Source organism: Camelus bactrianus, chromosome 34, assembly GCF_048773025.1.
Source record: "Camelus bactrianus isolate YW-2024 breed Bactrian camel chromosome 34, ASM4877302v1, whole genome shotgun sequence".
Classification (NCBI taxonomy): Eukaryota; Metazoa; Chordata; class Mammalia; order Artiodactyla; family Camelidae; genus Camelus; species Camelus bactrianus.
The window spans coordinates 18,515,329-18,532,302 of NC_133572.1; positions in this window are offsets into that span (position 1 = coordinate 18,515,329).

Sequence of the window (16,974 nt, forward strand, 5' to 3'; positions counted from 1 at the left end):
TGGACGACTTCTAAGCAAGGTCACTGTGACTAATCATGTGGATCGGGACGATGGCAAACAGCCCTGTGTGGTGAAACACGTTATAACATAGACGTTAATTATTGTAATATAGGTGGAGTGACCCCTAGAGTGACCACAGTGCATCTCATCCCTCTTATTCACCCTCTCCCTCTCCACACCTTTCTGATTTATAATTAAGACATCTCTATTTCACTCTCTGATGAACATCTATGAGGTACCAGGGACTTCCTGTCATCAAGAAACTTAGGCAACAGGCTGATAGATTTTTTTCATCTTTTCAGTGATCAAATGTAGTCATCCTTAAATCTGACGTGGATTTATAACTATAAATAAATAAAGTTCTTTGTTTTGACTGGTGGTATCTGAGAGCACATAAGAAAATCCCTTCCTTTCGCTATGAATTTTGAAGGCAGTGCATTAGAAAGTTCATATATTTTCCTTCTGCGATTCATCATCAATTTGGAGATTTTTTTTTTTTTGGTACAAATGAAATCAGAATGTTTCCTTCCCTTCTATCTTTTCACATTGTGTGGGTTTATTAACTGCATGAGTCATATGGTTAAAACTTTTGAAAATGTCTGACTTAACAATAAACAGTAAGAGAACAGACCTCCTTTATCTCTGGGGCTGGGTCTCCCATCACTTGCAGACAGTCGCCCAGAGCGACGCCATGTGGAGCGTGTGAGGGACTGGCTGGGGGGAGGTGGGTGGGGCAGACACTCAGCCTCTGTCAGGATAATGCTTGTCTGAGCCTGTTTGTCTTCCACCTCTAACCTCGGCAAGTCTGTCTCCCTGACCTGAGAAATGTGGGAGACTTTAGAGGGGTGTGGACAGACTTTTCTTATGAAAAAAAGGGATTCGATTTTAGAAGAACATGAAATAAAGGGACAAGCAAGGATGCTCTAACAACGTACCACAAACTAGGCGGCCCAAACAACAGAACGTTATCGTCTCACAGTTCTGGAGACTAGAAGCCCAAAAGCAAGGTGTTGGCGGGGTTAGTTCCCTCTGAGGCTGAAGGGGAATCTGCCCCATGTCCCTCTCTTAGCTTCTGGTAACACCAGGCATTCCCTGGCTGGTCGATGGCACTCTCCCGTGGCCTCTCATCATCTTCCTCCATGCGTGTCTGCCTCTGTGGCCAAATGTCCCCCTTTTCACAAAGATACTGGTCTTATCGGCTTAGGGTCCCCTCTGCTGATCTCATTTTAACTTGATTATGTCTGTGAAGACTCTATTTCCAATTAAGATCACGTGTGGTACCTGGGACTTATATTCAATATATCTTTTGGGGGAGGAGACAGTTCAACTCAAAATGCTCACCAAGAAAACAAAATGGCGCACGGACAAATGAATCTGCATGAAAACCCTTCCAGCTCTTCCTCCTCATACAGCTTCCATCCTCAGACAGAGTTCTCCCTGACTTAAATAAGGGCTATGCGAACATAATTTTCCACCTCCTGAAAATCTGAATGCATTTTGAAATAAAACCATGGGTTTGCCTCCATTCTAGGGAAGACTTGGGGCAAGAACTCTAATCACAGTGTCAAATCTGTCATTAACTAGCTTGTTTCCAAGGCACTTTTTTTCCCCCCTGAGGCTCCATTTTCTGATCTGTTGGGTTGGCATTGGTGCACATGCCTTAAGTCTCCCACCAGAATAGCTAAACCCTGCAGGCTAAGCTGTTAACTCGCTGTTCTGATGTTTAACCAGAAGTAAGGGGAAGATCAGCCACTGAAGACCCCTGAGCTCAATGCTTTTGTGACGTGCAACGTAGTGTCGACATGTGTTCCTAAGTCAACACGTAGCAGAGGTGAACCCTCTGGTACACACTCTGCCTGCTTTCTCCAGCTTTCTTAGGACGATTATTCATCTGATTCCCTTTGTGCATGGACTTGAACTCCAGCCACTCCCTTGGGAACCAGCTGAAACGGAACCCATCCTCGGGTGTTTAGGGTGGAACCGTGCGAGGGGAGCAGATGCAATATTTAGTCAGGGTTTTTCTCACGTGTATTCTCCACATTTGGTGCAGAATTTCCAAGACATTTCATATGCAGGAAACAACCAGGAATGAAAAGCAGTGGCTTTGGATTCCTTTCCTGGAGTGGTGGGAATTTGGAATTCTTATAATGCAAATCAATAGTAAGCCCATTTAGAATCAGACAAACAAAGTGATGATGATTTTATGTCTCTGGGCCCAGAGCAAAGCCGCTTCCAGCTAGTCTAGGACCTATTAACATTTACAAAGTTCTTTCTAGTAAAAGACCAGTCTTTGGGGGATAGCTTGTGCCTAACGATTTCATGCCTTTTCACACTTGGCACAAACAGATCTAGGTTTTGATGAGGAAATTCTTCCTTGTTATAAGAATTCTGATTCTTGACATCTCCCTTTCCCTCTCTCTCTCTCCCCCGTCTCCTAAAATTACCTGGTGATGAAAGAAGTCAGGAGGGAAGAATTCCTTAAGTAACACTGAAGTTAGCCCGCACGTGAAATCAGGTCTCTTGTCAGAGATGTCGTCTGCCTGGGATGACAATCCTCGTTGGCTCTAGACATGCGTGCAATCTGTCCAGTGCATGTCTTGGGCCCCTCAAGTCTGCCTCATCTTCATTTCTAACAATGTTAACTGTTCAGTTTCCCCGGACAGTCTTATTCTATGAACAACGCATCACCTCAAAGTGAGGACACTGACTCAAACAGGAATCACCCACCTCACACTTACTGATACGCTTGCTTGTGGAGTCCACTGAGAAGTGTGTTTCTCACTCCCTGGGTGGACAGTTACACGTAAAATCCTTTCAACCCTGAACGGTCATGGGACCTTTTGGAATACGGACTCTTTGAGCAATCTTGAAATGATTTACTGATGGTGTTTTCTTTCATATCCAGAAAAGCAGCTACATAGCAGAAATCGTAACAGGTCCTGGGGTAAAGGGTGAACATCATTTGGATTTGCCCTCAGAAACCTTCCAGTACAGGTGGAGAATCAATTTGTACAGAAGCAATTACAACACAGATGTGAATGATAGATGGATGGATAGACAGACAGGACCCACTGTGTAGGGGAGGATTTTTTCCCACCTAAGGATCCTGGGATGGTTGGTCAGAGAAGGTCATATCTGATCTGGCTTTGAAGAATGGGCAGGAGACAGCATTCCTGGCAGAGTGAGAAAAACAAGGACCAAAGCAAAGGTAGGTGTGGTGAAGTGATGATAAATAGTTCTGCATGACTGGAAGATAAGAAATTTTCTGCCAGGGGGAGTGGCCAGCAAGAAACTGGAACGTTTGGACCAGGTCTTGAAAGAACTTCTCCACAAGTACGTTGTCTTTTGGCAGCTCAGCAGCGACCCCTACTGGCCAGGCAGAGTTGGTACCCAGAGTTTTGAATAGTGTCTCCCCTGTCTTTTGTCTAAAACAGCAGTTCTGAAAATATGTCCTATGTACTACCACCCAGCTCCCCACCCTCACTCACCTCCTCAAACTATTCCACTAAAAAGGGGTGTGAGGTCTAACGCTGCATCTGTAAGCTAGCGCAGTTCACCAGCATAGAGATGCCACAAAGATGTGTGGCAATACAGATTAGACCCTACATCGAGATGTATTTGGGAAGAAATCGGGCCTGCTCAATAATTTTGGGTGCTTCCCAAGTAATCCTCCCCCGTGTCACAACTAACAACCATCACTGCGAGCAAATATAGAATAGAGACTCCCACAACAGAATTTGTGTAGTGCTAATTCAACAGTTGATGTCTTCTCTGGTTTTCACTTCCAGAAAGATCATAGTACAGCATGGCTCCCTTTCTCCCTTAGTCTGTCTCCATCCCATTGATTGATTCCTTCAATTTTTTTTTATGTTATTTGCCAGGCATGACCACAAACTTATCCCCAACAGAAGGGAGGGTTTCTCTTTTCAGAGCTTCAGATGAGTTTAACACTCCTGATTTTTGTTCCAAACATTCTATCAATTTGCTTTCCCAGTATTTCCCGGGAAAAACTCTACTTTTCTCCAGAATAGAAATTTTGGGTCATGAGGGTGGAGGAACTCTTCTCAATCCTTCAAGTTTAAGGGTGGCAGCAAGAAGTAAATCAATGCAGTTGCCCCTTAAGTGGAGCATCTAAAGAGGTGGGGAGAGGGGGCCTGGGCTGAGAAGCATGGGATTCCTTCAGGGCTTTGGCCCCTCTGGTGAGCCCCAGTTTTGATCTCAACTCATCTTCTCTAGGAACGTTGGGGGTCCCAGGTCACTCCATTTCCAGGACACAGGGTACCCCTCTAGCTCTGGTAACATATTCTCCTGCAGAAGAAAAGGGGACATTTACCAGAGTCATTGCCCCCTGTGATGTCTTCAGGAATGACGTCCACCCTTAGCCCAAGCTCTAGAGGAAACAGAGGGTAAGGTAGAGTAACAGTCACCTGAGGGCGGGTTTTTGGTTGTTCCCAGGTGTCGAGGCAAGCTCCCCACAGTCTTCCTCACTGTCTATAAACGTTGTAGCCTGGGCCAGACTCTGGGGTCACTCACGAATGTCAGAAAGTAGCTCCAACCCATGTTCTGTGGAAGCTCGGGCCACTCCTGGTGGCTGTTCTGGTCCAGTTAGGGAGTAGTAAAATGCAGGTGTCAGTAGGTCCATTGTAACAAGAGAAGGCCGGCAGAGATGGAAAATTCCATCCAAACTGTAATCCTTGCTGTATTGGTTGGCTCAGGCCGCTGTCACAGCTTGGGTGGCACAAACGACACACATTTATTTTCTTAGTCCTGGAGGGCGAAAGTCCAAAATCAACGTGCTGCCCAATTTGGTGCTTAGTGAGAGCTCCCTTCCTGAATTGTAGATGTTACCGAAGGCAAGTTTGTGGTTCGCTGCACCATGAAGCCAAATAGACTGAAACGTCAGACTTTGGAGCAGGGAAAGGTTCATTGCAGGGCCAGGTAAGGAGGATGGGGTGGCTCATGCCCCAGGAAACTCCGAACTTCCCGAAGGATTTCAGCAAAGCACATCTAAAGGCCAGGTGAGGGGTGGGGGTGGGGGGTCACAGGGTACGTGATCAGCTGTGTACAATCCTCTGATTGGTTGATGTGGAGGGAACAAGGTGGTCAACACTATCAACCCCCAGGGCCAGAAGGTCTGGGGGCCATGTGCTCATGATCATCAAGTAGTTAATTTCTTCCCTTTGGTGGCGATTTTTAGCATCTGAAAAACTCAGGAAATAGACATGAGATACTATTATCTGGGTGCTTCAGAGAGGAGCTGCAGCAGGGGGTATGGGGAAGGGGTCTGACCCTGGAAGACCCCACAGGGTCCTGCTCAGTTACATAGACACCTTGCTGTGTCCTCACATGGTGAATAGAGAGAGCTCTCTCTCTTCCCCTAAATATAAATCTTCTCCTGAGGGCCCCACCTTCATGACCTCATCTAACCCTAATTACCTCCCAAAGGCCTTATCTCTAAATGCATCACATTGCGGGTTGGCAATGCAGAAATCAACCCATAGCACTTGTGTAACAGAGAAAAAGGCTCCACGTGAAGATGGAAGGAGAGAAGAATCTGGCTTCTTAGAAAAGCCAGATACCTTTCGTTGTAACTGCTTCTGGGTTTTAACCTTTCTCGTTGTGGGCAGAGTTGGGAATCCTGATTCTAGCTCGAGGAATGGAAACCACGCTAGGTATTTCAAACTGAAAAGGGATGCAATAAAGGGAAACGTGCTTAGGAAACCGCTGGAAAGGATGAAAGAGTAAAGACTGGAGAAGGTCCACTGACATCCCTGCGTCTCTAGCGCAGCGTCAGGAAAATATTGCTGCACCAGTGAGTCAGGAGACTTCAGGAAACCGTTACTGATGTAAAAGCTGCCCCCATGTCTGTTCAAAAGTTTGTAACCATTAAATGGTAATAAAAGTTCATGGGTGAGGGAGTCCTGGGAAATGCATTTCTAAGGCTTCTGGTCCCTGTGATGTAAGAGGGGATATAAAACAGGGTGGAAATGGGTGCTGGATGCCAGGGGATGCTATCCAGCGAGCTCTCCTCCGGGACATTTGCCTGCTACTCCGTTGTTCACAGCTGTTCGTGTCTTAGCTCATGCTGGGCTTCGACACAAGCTGATCAAGCAGACAAGACTCAGTAGTTTCCCACAGTCAAGAGAAAGGGAGACTGAGCTTGTCAAAAAAACACGTGTTTGTACCCATACAAAATGGCGCACCCCTGGGGGCTTGCTTTGGTTCCACAGTACGAACGTTTCTAATTTTTTCTGTAGTCTTCTGACCTCCATTCCTCCATCCCAAGCATGTCAATAAAACCAAATGGACTTCTACTCATCCAAAAGTGTCACTGAGCCCTTTCCTCCTTGCTAGAGGCCTCAATTCATGTTGTGATTTTAAAGAAGATAAGATTAGTAAGGAGATGAGGGAAGTAGGAAGAAGCTGGGTGAAAATATACAGCAGTGTTAATTTAAATAAATCAAATTGTCCGGAACCCTCTGTAAGTGAAACAAGAGAAGGAAAGGTCCACTGAAGGTCTGAAGCAGACTTTATGGAAAAAGAGAAGATAGGAACTGGGCTTAGAAGGGAGGGTTTGGTCAGAGGGAGCAAGGAGAAGGCATTCCGAATGGGTCTACCTATATGGCTTGTGGCAGAGTCAGAGAAGGGACCTACCGCACTGGAGCTGAAATGGAATAGAAAATCGTACCCAGGAGGGTCTAGGGATTCTCTTGAGGCATTTTCACTCCATGCGGTGGAGGATCCATTAATGGACCTTTCCTATTACTACTCTGCTTCTACATAAATCCAATATTTTGATTCCTTGGGAAATTAAGAAATCCCTTAAAATGAAACTAACAGAGGGTGTTAGTAATTGTCAGGCAGACAAGAAATTTGCTCTCAGTTCTACCCTTCCTTAGATGTTATGTCTGAAACAAACTACTTAATCATATCTTAATTTCTAGATACATTAGGGGGAGAGTTTACATATATGGGATACACACACACACACACACACACACACACACAAAATCTCCCAGAATTATCATAACCCATAAAGAAATCAGGCAAATGGTGCACTTTCCATGATGTCTAGCATATAGCAAGCATTGAAAAATTATCAACTCCCGCTTTTTCCCTTTAATAAATAAAGAAACTAACCACCAACTAACCACAACTAGGTGTACGAGAACTTCTAGATACCAGAATAATCCCAAGATCTATCCTCTTTCAGCTCTCTTTTTGTTATTAAAAAAAAAAAAACAAAACTCAACTTCCAAAATAAAATACACTGGGTAAAGTTTCCACAGTTTGGAATTTTACAAAGCCTCCCTGCGTGCCAAAACTTCACATAAAGTGTCTGGGGTTTGCACTTAGGGAATCAGTGTCTCCAAGATGCACATAAAATGTGAAGAGCTTGCTTCTCATCAGGCCCTGGAAGAATGACTGATTGTAGCATGCCAGACAAGATAATTAGATGGTACAGACAATAGCTATTATCGCAAGCACTAACACATGGTAACTTGCCGGCCACCGTGCCAGAACTGTCAAGAATCCTCAAACTGTATATCCCTGGAAGACACTGAAGGAATCACTCCAGAGCCTGAGCATCTGAGGAGAAAATGAGGGGCAATGACTTCCACCTCCAAAACAAAGAGTGATTTGATTGCTTTAACTTACACTTGCTTAACCATCTTGGCTGAAGGATCGCATAACACAATGTAGAAGTGCCCTCTAACGTTACTTTGGGGACCAAAAAAAAAAAAAGAAATTGGCGGAGGGTGGGGAAAACCTGGCCCCTGCTACTTGCAGGTGTATTTTTCTTGGGAAGCAAGATTGCTAGAGAAACAAAAGATTTGGTTCGTTTGGCATGGCCAGGCAAAAATGCAATCCTAGGGGAAGACTTTATTTAGAAACTTTATTTTTCCCCTGTTAACTTGAATAGTTTGTGGAGGGGAAAAAAAGAACTATAAATGGTTCATAAGTTCGCAATTATTTTTGTTTTGGTTTTAAAAACAAAATACACTCTCCCCACCCAGGTAGACCTTGCTATAGATTAATTTCACTTTTAATTGGCTACTATTCGGTGCCCCACGAAGCTGCAGCTTAGGCTCGGAGACATTCTAAAGAATGTGAGTGTACAGAGAGGATTCAGTTAGCACTACACTCTCCTGAATCTTCAATGGTCCTCTCTCCCCCGGGCTTTCTTCTGAGTCTATGAACATGCACAGCTCTCCCTTTAAATCTAGTCTTTCATATAAAGCCTACTCCATCACCTTCCATAATGTCCAAATCACTGATTTCTGGTTTTTCCTCCACCCTCCATTCACTCTTCAACCCACTGTAATCTCATTTTTTCCCCCACCACTAAAATAAGGCTGAAATTTCTGAGACTATTAGTCATTACCAAGTTCAAAAGAGACAGTCTGTCTTTATTTGTATGAGGCTTCTGAATAATTTGATCCTGTTGATCACCCCCTCCTCCTTGAAACTACTTTTCCCTCAGCTCTTCTCTGGTCCTTCCTCCCTGTGACTCCTTCCATCTCCTTTCTTGCTCCCTCCACACCTGCAGAATACATTTTTCCCTCTCTATGCTCTTGCCAGGTGATCGGGTCCACACCTGTGACCTCAATTTCCCACTCTGTTCCATGACTACCAAGACAATATTCCTCGTCCTCTCAATTTTCCTTAGCTCTAGTCCCATATTTCTAGTTGCCTAGGAGACAAGTCATTCTCACTACCCTACAACAGGAATCTCCAATTCAACATGTTCAAAACTGAGTTTACTCTTCTTGCATGTCCCTTTCGGGGTACCATGGTACCAGATTGATGGATGACATCACCTAGATGCTTGGACTAGAAATCCTTGGGTTACTTATGAATTTTTTTACCCTCAACATTCAAATTCAACCACAGACCAATTCTAATTAATTATACCTCATCAATATATCCTGCATCCTTCTTTTCTTCATTCGTCCTGCCACAGCATTAGTTCTAAGTCTACTTATTTCTCATCTCTGATTACTACAGTGAATTGGTCTTTTTCCATCACTTCCTATCCTGTCTCTAATCCATTCTCTATGTCATCTAAGAGTTAACCCTTTAAGACACCATTTTCATGTTTCTCTGCTACAAAGAAGCATACAAATAAAACTAGACAAGTAGATCCTAATGCATGAGATGTGAAGTGCAAAATTCTCAATTTAGGGAAGACAGCAGAAAAACCCCATCACAGTCTGGTGCTAATCTTATGCTTCAGCTTTCTTTGACCAGCCTCCTTTTACACCCCTCCAGACACCAGCCTCAGCCACACCTCTGCCATATCACATTAAACTCCTTCACGTGCTCGCCTTCTCTGAAACCCTCTCTTCACCAGAAAAGGCACCACCCCCCTCTCCCACCGGGTGAACTCCTGCTCATCTCTTAAATTATAGCTCAGCCGTTGGCACCTCTGGGAAGTGATACTGACAACTCTGAGCTGAGCTGGTAGTGACTTCCTTTGAATTTCCATTGTAATTTTCTGTACTATTATTACTGATCGCCACCGTACGATTATTGCATTAAAGTTGCTTACGTGTAAATCTCCCACCTAAGATCATTAAATCCTTGCAGTGAGGGAATGTGTCTGATTTATTTTATACCTCCAGCGTTCACCACGGTGCCTGCCATTTGGGAGCTGGTAAGTCTGTGGAATGAATGAGTACCTTCCATAAAAGTGCAACATGATAATCTTTGGTTAGGCTTATATTTAAAAATTTAAAAAGACTTTTCTAGTGTCCTACTTCACAAGTATTCCTTCTTTCCCTGTTGGAATGGTCTCCAGTAGCCTCTTCTTTCTTTAATTATGCAAATAACCACCTTATGGTACTTTTTCAAAATCTGTTCATTCAGAGAGTGGATAAGATCTCTGCATCCTACAGTTCCAGTAGTACATAATAAGAAATGATATAGTGAAAAGAGCCTGTTAACTCGAGAAAGTTCCACAGGAAGGTGAAATGGTCAGCCCTTGGTGTTTCATAGAACTTTCCCGCATTGGCTTCTCTGCGGGCTCCAACACTTTCTATCCATCTTCCTTCATTTTCATGAACTCAGTTTCTTTACAATACATTTCTTTTCCTCATCTTCTTGAACTCATACCCAAATTTATTAACTTAATTAATGAGATCACTTATTAATCAATCATTATATTAGGATTTCCAAAGCCCATTTTTACATATGGTGTCTTTTCTCCCCCTGCCCATTGAGAAGCATTGTGTTATCATTCCACATAAAAATAAGTGGAGGAGAGGAGAATTTCCTTTCTTTTTTTCAAATGAAGTATACTCAGTTACAATGTGTTATTTTCTGGTGTACAGCATAATGTCCCAGTCATGCCTATAAATAAAATCTTCTTCATCAAAGGTTGTTGTAAGATATTGAATATAGCTCCCTGTGCTATACAGAAGAAATGTGGGTTTTTTTTAATCTATTGTACATATAGTGGTTATCATTTGCAAATCTCAAACTCCCAAATTTATCCCTTCCCACCCCACTTCCTTTGGTAACCATAAGATTGTTTAATATGTCTGCAAGTCACTTTCTGTTTTGTAGATGAGTTCATTAGTGTCCTTTTTTTTCTTTTTCTTTTTCCTTTTCAGATTCCACATATGAGTGATTTCATATGATGTTTTTTCTTTCTCTTTCTGGCTTATTTCACTTAAAATGGCAATCTCCAGGTCCATCCATGTTGATGCAAACACATTATTTTATTCTTTTTTATGGCTGAGTAGTATTCCAGTGTATAAATATACCACAACTTCTTTATCCAGTCATCTGCTGATGGACATTTAGGCTGTTTCCACGTCTTGGCTATTGTTTATAGTGCTGCTATGAACATTGGGGTGCCTGTATCTTTTTGATTTAGAGTTCCCTCCAGATATATGCCAGGAGTGGGATTGCTGGATCATATTATAAGCCTATTTTTTAGTTTTTTCTTTATTCTATTATTTTATTGTTTTTCTCCCAAACCTTAAGAACTAAATCCCATGTCACTGATAAATCAGCTACATAGCTAACGGGTGCTAATGGATTCCATTTGGCTCTAAATTGCAGAGCTGAGAAACTCATTTAAAAGATCCACAGCTGAATTATGGACCAGTCTCCAGCAGCATCTTTAGAGGGTCTTGGGAATTAAAAAAAAAAAACAAAAAACCTAACAGATGTAATTAACCTATGAAAGCAATGGTAAGGTGAGAGTTACAGCAAGGAAGCTTTCTGAAACTGATGTGTAACTTCGAGAATGAGCCAAAAAAGATGAGAGATTGCATGAAAATATACTATCAAAAAACAATTTATGCTATTAACCAAGATTTGGGGCATATGTTTATTTATGAGAGGAAATACTGTCCAGTCAGGGAATGTAACCTGTGGCATCTCTCTCTAAAAAGAAGTCTCTGCATATCCTCTACAAAATAAGAGTCACGTCATGGTAGCCCGGAGACATGCCCATTTTTTATGCCAATCCAGAAAAACAGCAGAATTCAATGAAGGCATATGCTAGACAGCAGCCTTAACCAGCTGCCATGGTAAGAGACGTGGGACCACTCAGGTCAGTCTGCAGATCTCCTCCCCCTCATGCTCCCAAGTCAAACTTTTCTAAGCTTTACCCAATTCTGGGCCCCCAACAGGTTCACTTAAGTCTTCTTTTTCTCCCCTGCAGAAATAGAAATATTCTCATCTACATGATTACCTTGGCTGACAGAATAGCCAATCCTACAGAAAGCTAAGAGGCAATACGAAAAGGGATGCAGAGAATTTGGAAATGACCAATAAAAGAGGAAGACCTGTGTTGACAACAGTCCATTTTCCTCTTAGAAAAAGTAAAAAATATGACTGTATTCTTTACAGTCATGTCAAAAGTGTCTCGTTTGCTTCCCAAATGCCTGGTGGAGCAAGGCAAGGAGAGGCTTACTGAATCGTATTGGTCAGGAGTGTGGGAGGCTGGGCATTCGATGACGTGACCTGAGCGGGTTCCAGCCCCCCAGGACAGTGAGCATTTGGAAGAGAACCTAGGACTTATTCTGGCCTCTTCACAAGCTCCAGGGATCCCTGTCTGCAGAAGGGCAGTTCTTTTCCATGATTCCAGTGTCATTCCTAGGCATTCTTGTGAAGGAGGAAGGGATGGTCATGCAGATAATCGTGCAGACAGAATTACTCATGGTGGAGAATGAACTGAAAGGGACGATTTGACTCCTTAGTGTAAGTGTGTGGAAGGTCCTCTGAGAGCGAAGGGCACCGAGGTGGCTTCCAGGGACGTTCAGCACAGCAGGACTGCTCCCCAGGGTGGGTCTTCATGACTCTGCTCCCTCCTTTCTGTATCCTTCTCCCACTGTATAGCCTCGTTGTCCATATTCCCAGGCATCTATAACTTCCAGCTGTCTTTGGGGTGCCCAGAGTCCCCCACAGAGCCCCTTCCCCACCCCTTGCCCACCCCTCTTCAGTGCCACAAACCTCGAAAACACAACACACTAAAACAAACAAAAACAACAACTCCATTATTAAGAATCTGATCTTTGACAACCATGGAGATAACAAGCTGGTTAAAGTTATTTCCATGAATGAATAAATAATAATGGCTATAAGATTCCTTGCATTCTCATTATGTGCTTTTTCAGCATTTTATGCATTATCTCATTGAATCTTCATCCATGCTGTATGAAGTATTTTTATTATACCCATTTTATAGATAAGGATATTGAGGCTGGAAGAGGGTGATATCGCCTGCTATCAGCAGGCTTCTGCAATTGCAAGTGCCAGGATTCAAACTTGAGTGTGTCTGTCACCCAAAGCTAAGCATACTTTGCCTCAACTTGATCCTTCTCTTTTACTAATCATACTTCTAGGATTTGGACCAATATCATTCCCTTTGCATTGTTTTGTATTGAACAATACCTTTCACTTGTTGTTTGGAAAAACAAAGACAAACTCAAGTTGTTTTGAGAGGAAAAATAATAGAATATGAGCTGTCTGGCAATACCCAAGATTGAAAATGCACTGGCTGCCAGGAAGAGGGCGAACCAGGAACTGGGAAGCTGCGATCTCTTTCCACCTCTCAGCTCTTCTTTCCTGACGTCAGCTTCATCCTTACCATGCTCAACAAATTTTTCTCTGCGTTCAAGTCCAGCTGGTAGTGAACGCATTTGCTCACTATGTCTGCATGACAGCAATTAAGAGTTAAGGCAAAACTAAGCCCAGAATCTTATCATTTTAACTCAAAAATTTTAAAGACGAGATTGTCGTCTGCTCAACTTAGGTCATGGACCCACATTCTCGCACAATCGACTACATCTAAAGGGCTACTGTCGTGTTGTACAAATGGCTGTTCCTGGGGCTTACTGACATTACACCTGTTTTGATGGGAGACGGTGAGGATATGTCCTCGGTACCCATTGTGGATGTGTAGTAAACCTCCATTAAGAGCTGGGAATACAAATCTTGTTGGATAGTAATCAATCGCCTGGTATTTAAGGAGTTCAAAAACCTTTGCCTGTGGAATCCAGAAGTTCAGACCTGAAGAATATAGGTAGAAATATTTTATCTGTTCTCTTATTTTATACTGCAAACCAAATTTAACCAAAACTGATGGAGGAGGACTTCCCGGCCTTTAAGGGCTTCTGAATTCTTCAGTCAACTCTTGAAAAATTTAGTGACAATTTAAAAATATCAGTACATTCCAATTCATCCTTTGTAAGCAAAGGCACTGAAAATTCTCATCGTTAAAATATACTCACCAGTGAGCATAACACAGATTAATAAATGTTTTTTGACCAGAATAAAAGGGGTCTAAGTGAATTTTTCCATTAGTATGTTTCAAAAAATTTATATAATACTATAAACAGATTTTCCCATACTTGTAGTCTATGTAACACTTGCATTAGACAAGAAAATCTATATAAGGTATCACTTTTTTGGATACTGACAAAGTGTATTTTGAAAGTTCAGAGAGGACTCAGTAAAGAAACTTACTTAACTTTGTTTAATCCAGCATTTGCCTAACGGACTTAATGAAGAAATAGCTCATAGGTATTAGCATTATCATGAGCACTGTTTGAAAAACACTGATGCAAAGGCTGTGAAATAAAGCCAGACATGCATGGAAAGTTAGATTTCCTGCTGTTAACTGTAAATGAAAAGGAATCCTACTCCGCAGAACAGAATTCAACCATAATTCCAGAAAAATCAGTTAAGTAAGAGATGACCATCTCTGCTTTTAAAGATAAAGCTGTCAGAGCAGGTAAATAACTTCCCTCAGGTCATATTGCAGAATAAGGCCAACACTCAGGTCTTTAACTTTTAACCATCTGCCCTTTCTACAGGTCCACACATGCAGCAAGAGCTTGTTTGAGATCCAGCAAAAGCAAAACAGTCGGTTCAAATGGTCTTTAACTTTTCCCACAGAACTCACCAGCAGACCTTAAGACACAAAAAGTCAACTCTTCAGAGGTCTGACAGAAACTGGGATCACTCAGAACTGTAAACCGCCACCTGACCCAGCCCCAAATAGTGTTCCAGATATTAAGATGATTTCAAAAGAACAAACGTAATGATTTAAAAAAAGCAGGTGTAAATTTTTTGTTTTTGTTTTTGTTTTTTGTGAGTCACAATTTTTAAAGGCTATACTCCATTTACAGTTATTATCTGCCATGCAGTTTTTTTAAACATCTTTTTAATTGAGTTATAGTCATTTTACAATGTTGTGTCAAATTCCAGCGTACAGCACAATTTTTCAGTTATACGTGAACATACATACATTCATTGTCACATTCTCATTCGCTGTGAGCCACCACAAGATCCTGTATATATTTCCCTGTGCTACACAGTACAATCTTGTTTATCTATTCTACATTTTGAAATCCCGGTCTGTTCCCTCCCACCCCCTGACCCCTGGTAACCATGAGTTTGTATTCTATGTCTATAAGTCTATTTCTGTTTTGTATTTATGTTTGTTCTTTTTTTTAGATTCCACATATGAGTCATCTCATATGGTATTTTTCTTTCTCTTTCTGGCTTACTTCACTTAGAATGACATTCTCCAGGAGCATCCATGTAGCTGCAAATGGCATTATGTTGTTGGTTTTTATGGCTGAATAGTATTCTATTGTATAAATATACCACCATTTCTTTATCCAGTCATCTGTCGATGGACATTTAGGCTGTTTCCATGTCTTGGCTATTGTAAATAGTGCTGCTATGAACATTGGGGTGCAGGTGTCATCCTGAAGTAGGGTTCCTTCTGGATATATGCCCAGGAGCAGGATTACTGGGTCATATGTTAAGTCTATTCCTAGTCTTTTGAGGAATCTCCATACTGTTTTCCACAGTGTCTGCACCAAACTGCATTCCCACCAGCAGTGTAGGAGGGTTCCCCTTTCTCCACAGCCTCTCCAGCACTTGTCATTTGTGGATTTTTGAATCATGGACATTCTGATTGGTGTGAGGTGATACCTCATCGTAGTTTTGATTTGCATTTCTCTGATAATTAGTGATATTGAGTATTTTTTCATGTGCTTATTGATCATTTGTATGTCTTCCTTGGAGAATTGCTTGTTTAGGTCTTCTGCCCATTTTTGGATGGGGTTGTTTGATTTTTTCTTATTAAATCATATGAACTGCTTATATATTCTGGAGATCAAGCCTTTGTCGACTTCATTTGCAAAAATTTTCTCCCATTCCGTAGGTTGTCGTTTTGTTTTACTTACGGTTTCCTTTGCTGTGCAGAAGCTGGTAAGTTTAATTAGGTCCCATTTGTTTATTCTTGCTTTTATTTCCATTGCTTGGGTAGACTGACCTAGAACATTTTTGAGATGTATGTCAGATAATGTTTTGCCTATATTTTCTTCTAGGAGGTTTATTGTATCTTGTCTTATGTTTAAGTCTTTGGCCCATTTTGAGTTGATTTTTGTGTATGGTGTAAGGGAGTGTTCTAGCTTCACTGATTTACATGCTGCTGTCCAGTTTTCCCAACACCATTTGCTGAAGAGACTGTCTTTATTCCATTGTATATTCTTGCCTCCTTTGTCAAAGATTAGTTGACCAAAAGTTTGTGGGTTCATTTCTGGGCTCTCTATTCTGTTCCATTGGTCCATATGTCTGTTCTTGTACCAATACCATGCTGTCTTGATGACTGTAGCTCTGTAGTATTGTCTGAAGTCTGGGAGAGTTATTCCTCCAGCTTCTTTCTTTCTCTTCAGTAATGCTTTGGCAATTCTAGGTCTTTGATGGTTCCATGTAAATGTTACAATGATTTGTTCCAGTTCTGTGAAATATCTCCTGGGTAATTTGATAGGGATTGTATGAAATCTGTAGATTGCCTTGGGCAGTGTGGCAATTTTAACAATATTGATTCTTCCAATCCAGGAGCATGGGATATCTTTCCATTTTTTTAAGTCTTCTTTAATTTCCTTCATCAGTGGTTTATGGTTTTCCATATATAAGTCTTTCATCTCCTTGGTTAGATTTACTCCTAGGCATTTTAATACTTTGGGTGCTATTTTAAAGGGGATTGTTTCTTTACTTTCTATTTCTGTTGATTCATCATTCCTGTAAAGAAATGCAACTGATTTTTGAACATTAATCTTGTAACCTGCTACCTTGCTGAATTCTTCGATGAGCTCTAGTAGTTTTTGTGTGGCCCTTTTAGGGTTTTCTATATATAGTATCATGTCATCTGCATATAGTGACACTTTTACCTCTTCTTTTCCAATTTGGAAATCTTTTATTTCTCTCTCTTGCCTGATTGCTGTGGCTAGGACTTCCAAGACTATGTTGAATAGGAGTGGTGATAGTGGGCAGCCTTGTCTTGTCCCAGATTTTAGTGGGAAGCTTTTGAGTTTTTCACCATTGAGTACTATGCTGGCTGTAGGTTTGTCATATATAGCTTTTATTATGTTGAGATATGTTCCCTCTATACCCACCTTGGTGAGAGTTTTTACCATAAATGGGTGTTGAGTTTTATCA